Source organism: Bison bison, unplaced genomic scaffold (genome assembly GCF_000754665.1).
Source record: "Bison bison bison isolate TAMUID 2011002044 unplaced genomic scaffold, Bison_UMD1.0 scf7180017864180, whole genome shotgun sequence".
Lineage (NCBI taxonomy): Eukaryota > Metazoa > Chordata > Mammalia > Artiodactyla > Bovidae > Bison > Bison bison.
Window position 1 is genome coordinate 1,864,350 of NW_011494752.1, and position 5,218 is coordinate 1,869,567.

The 5,218-nt window shown below is 41.7% G+C and overlaps 1 pseudogene; it reads left to right on the forward strand.

The window, feature by feature from the left end:
• The window catches only part of LOC104990809, a 16,561-nt pseudogene extending 11,408 nt beyond the window's left edge, over positions 1-5,153 (forward strand).
• The last annotated feature ends 65 nt before the right edge of the window (positions 5,154-5,218 follow it).

Consider the following 5,218-nt stretch of genomic DNA (forward strand, 5'->3'; position numbering starts at 1 on the left):
GTCCAAAAGACTGTTCTATACATCTGTGTCTCTTTTGCTGTCTCGCATACAGGGTTATCATTACCATCTTTCTAAATTCCATATATATGCTTAATAATGATTGCCAACTCATCCTCCAAAGAGCATCATCAATTTATACTCTCACCTTACATTCTATAAGCCTTCCAGTTTCTATGCATTGCCACCAGCCCTGGTTATAATCAATCCAAAATAGAAATTGGTTTTTTAAGTTGTATTTCTTAATGACAAGTTAAATAGCTTTTCTTATGTCTATTAGCTACTTGCCTTTATTATCCTGAGGAGGAGCAGAGTGTGCCACCCCAAAATATTCCTCTTTGGCATAAATACTATTTTAGGCTGGTTATTCTCAAGAGACAGTATATATGGGAGACACTGAGTAGAATTATCCTTTTGTAAGAGGTATTTACATTTATAATGGTAGTCTACATTTGTAAGGGTGTCTCCCTCTCTATACTAGGAAGAAAAAGGTGATTCTAAATTTCTAGAAACTCTTATTACTGGACAAGGCAAATAACTTAAATCTGCGTAACAACCTTACCACTGCTTACTGTGTTTTTCCTGGTTAACTCCCATAACCAGCCTCTCCTGTCTCCAAAATCTTTTGCATTTAGCTAGAGATGATATTTAAGGTGGTGGCCCATTTTGAGGAGCTCCTTAGTTTTCCTGGGTATCTCTCATGTACATATAGAGGTATCAGATCAGATCAGATTAGTCGCTCAGTCGTGTCCAACTCTTTGTGACCCCATGAATCGCAGCACGCCAGGCCTCCCTGTCCATCACCAGCTCCCGGAGTTCACTGAGACTCACGTCCATTGAGTCAGTGATGCCATCCAGCCATCTCATCCTCTGTCGTCCCCTTCTCCTCTTGCCCCCAATCCCTCCCAGCATCAGAGTCTTTTCCAATGAGTCAAATCTTCGCATGAGGTGGCCAAAATACTGGAGTTTCAGCTTTAGCACCATTCCTTCCAAAGAAATCCCAGTGCTGATCTCCTTTAGAATGGACTGGTTGGATCTCCTTGCAGTCCAAGGGACTCTCAAGAGTCTTCTCCAACACCACAGTTCAAAAACATAGAGGTATACATGTAATTAAATTTATGTTTGGTTTTTGCCTATTAATCTATTTTATTACAGGTGGGTCTCAGCCAAGAACCTAGAAAAGTAGGTTCTCTCTAGAAAGATTTCCCTCTCGAACGGCAGAGGTAACATTATTTTTCCTCCTCTGCAATGCTCTCTTGATCTTATTCACAGCATGCTCCATTCTGATAGTTCCACATGTACCTCTGCTTCATTCTTTAAGTTGCCTAGTTGCTGCAGCTCCAGTTCCAAATCTGGCATTTCATTTTGGGTGTTTGAAGCTCTAGCATTGGAATTACCTCTTTAATGAATAGAGAGATGCTCCTCCCAGACCATGAGTTAAACTATATGGAGGTGTACTGAGAATCAAGCCTAGTGCTGTGCTTCCTACACTTCTTCCAGTTCATAACAAGCTGGTGGAGCTTTGGTTTCCTGCCTACTAAGCAGTTTAAAGGTATACTTTTTTGTTGAATGCACTCACATGAAATGTATCATTGTGCACTCTTGGGTTTGTGAATTGGCATTACAGGGCAAGAATGAGATTCAAATTACTTATAAACCAGTAGTTCAAAGTCACTAAATAATCAGAATAGACATAAGGCTTAGCTCTAGAAGAGGAGCCCTTCTCATATTCTTGACTTTCTTTCTTACTGGATCACAAGGATGCATCATGGCAGGGGCACTCTGGGAGCTCAGGGCATTGTTTATTTACTAATAGAACATCATAGCAGCCAGTACAGCTGAACTGGTGCTACTCTCTGAGCACCATGCTGGCCTGGAACTCCCCTGATACCCAACCCCAGTGGTTCACAGTGGAGATCTCTAAGTAATGTAATGGCATGACATAGCTTTCTTAAAATTTTTTTCTGTTTACAAAAGAAAAACAAGTCATTAAAGAAAAAGTGAAGAAAAAGTATTAAGAAGAAAATTAAGTTTCCATAAGTCTATCAACCAGTGATAATTACTATGCACATTTCTGGTAATGATATCAATGTTTATCTATATATATATATATATATATGTTTTTTTTTCACACTTCAGGTTACACTGTATATTCTAATTTGATATTGTTGTTGTTCAGTTCCTCAGCTCAGTTGTGTCTGACTCTTTGTGACTCCATCGACTGAAGCATGCCAGGCTACCTTGTCCTTCACCATTTCCCAGAGTTTGCTCAAACTCATGTCCATTGAGTCGGTGATGCCATCCATCCATGTCATCTTCTGTCTCCCCATTCTCCTCCTGCCTTCAGTCTTTCCCAGTATCAGGATCTTTTCCAGTGAGTCAGCTCTTCACAACAGGTAGCCAAAGTACTGGAGCTTCGGCTTCAGCATCAGTCCTTCCAATGAATACTCACAGTTGGTGTCCTTTAGGATTGACTAGTTTGATCTCCTTGCAGTCCAAGGGACCCCCAAGAGTCATCCCCAGCACCACAGTTCAAAGGCATCAATTCTTTGGTGCTCAGCCTTTTTTACTGTCTAGCTCTTACAGCCATACACGACTACTGGAAAAGCCATAGCTTTGAATATATAATGGCAAAGTAATATCTTTGCTTTTTAATACACTAGGTTTGTTATTGCTTTTCTTCCAAGGAGCAAGCATCTTTTAATTTTATGGCTGCAGTGACCATCTACAGTTATTTTGAAGTGAACTCACTCAGTCATGTCCGACTCTTTGCGACTCCGTGGACTGTAGCCCACCAGGCTCCTCTGTCCATGGAATTCTCCAGGCAAGAATACTGGAGTGGGTTGCCATTTCCTTCTCCAGGGGATCTTCCCAACCCAGGGATCAAACCCAGGTCTCCCGCGTGGCAGGCAGATGCTTTATCCTCTGAGCCACCAGGGAACGCAGTGATTTTGGAGCCCCCCAAAACAAAGTCTGTCACTGTTTCCATTCTTTTCCCATCTATTTGCCATGAAATGATGGGACTGGATGCCATAATCTTTGTTTTTTGAATGTTGAGTTTTAAGGCAGCTTTTTCACACTCCTTTTTCACCCTCATCAAGAGGTTCTTTAATTCCTTTTCAATTTCTGCCATAAGGACGGTGTCATCTGCATATCTGAGGTTATTGATATTTCTCCCCACAATCTTGATTTCATCTTGTGCTTCATTCAGCCCAGCATTTCACATGATGTACTCTGCATATAAGTTAAATAAGCATGGTGACAGTGTACAGCCTTGACGTACTCCTTTCTCAATTTGAAACCAGTTTCAATTCTATTTTATATATAAATATAATTTTTAAATTAACACAAGCACTGGTTCCCACTCCAGTGGTGATTCCTGAAGGGCTATGTCCCATTGCAGACACATTGTTCTCTTTTTAAGTTTTTTATTAGAGTATAGTTTATTTACAATGTTATGTTAGTTTCAGATGTGCAGCAAAGTGAATCAGTTATACGTATACATATATCCACTCTTTTTAAGATTCTTTTCCCATATATATCATTACAGAATAATGAGCAGAGTTCCCTATGCTATATAGTACAGGGAACTGTACTGTTATTAGCTATCAATTTTATACATAGTAGTGTGCATATGTCAATCCCAATCTCCTAATCTATCCACCCCTATTCCCTGGTGACCCTAAGTTTATTTTCTACATCTGTGACTCTATGTTTTGAAGTAAGTTCATTTGTACTCTTTTTTAAGATTCCGTATATAAGCAATATCATGTGATATTTGAATATGTTGTTCTTTAAAAACAACAAAAAAATCTGCCAACATTTTAAGTCTTGGAAATGAGATGAGAACACAATTTGTGTATCCTGGGTTTCTCCTATCTATACACTAACCAATTTTGCTTAGAACTGACCACACTGATGAAAATTCTATCCTAACTTCTCATCTTACCTACAAGTCGCTCAGTCATGTCTGACTCTTTGTAACCCCATGAACTGTAGTTAGCCAGGCTCCTCTGTCCATGGAATTCTCCAGGCAAGAATACTGGAGTGAGTAACCTTTTCCTTCTCCAGGGGATTTTCCCAACCCACCTAGGGATTGAACCCAGTGATCAAACCGAGGTCTCCCGCATTGCAGGTGGGTTCTTTACCATCTGAGCCACCAGGGAAGCTCATCTTAAGATTCCATCTTCTGAGATTTCCTTTTGAACTGAATGTACAACTAAATCTTTTTTTTTTTTTTTTCCCATAAGGAATGCTACAAAAGTTGTGAGCATGTAAGATCCACAGATGTGGAAGGTGACACCTGGACTACTCCATGTCAAAGTTCATACGACAAAGCTTTGTGGAAGGATCTACAGTATCTGTAAACATAGATGATCCCTGCAAGGAAGGAATGACAGGAGATAACTCAGGAGCAAAAAGCAGATAGGTGAGGGCCAGCATATTCAGCTTAGAATGTTTAACCAGTACCTGTAGCAAAGGAAGACAACCAAATATGATGCAGGAAGAGTCACTGAGGTAAATGCTAATCCATCAAAAATAGGAAATTGTTTCCCATCCAATTTGGAAAATATAATTGCCTGATTTAATAATTCCTCACTTATTAGGATAAACAGTAACAAAAAAAAGAGCTCCTTCAGCAGAGTATAAAACAGGACCTGGAGCAAGAAGGCATTCAGATTCAAAAAATATACTCTTCTGAAAATTGTCCCAGAACCTCTACCCTCTGAGACCATGGTCAACTTTTGTTGCTCTGACCAGAGCTGTGGCCAAGGTCTCTGCCAGTAAATCTGCTGACACCCCAGCTGCTGCCAGACCACCTGCTTCACAACCACCTGTTGCCATCCCAGCTGCAGTGTGTCCAGCTGCTGCCGCCTGTCTGCTGCCAGACCACCTGCCCCCCCCGTTATGGTGTGTCCAGCTGTTGCCACCCAGTCTGCTGCCACCCCACCTGCTGCAGGACCACCTGCTGATGCCCCACCTGCTGCCACCCCACCTGCTGCAGGACCACCTGCTGATGCCCCACCTGCTGCCACCCCCACTGCTGTATCTCCAGCTGCTGCAGGCCCACATGCTGTATCTCTAGCTGCTACCGCCCCAGATGCTGCAAGACCACCTGCTGCTACACAGTCTACTTTAGGGTTTCTTGCTGCTGAATGCCCTGTCCTGCACCACCAACCAACCTGATCAATAGAGTCCAAGTGTTAGCTGAACTATGAGA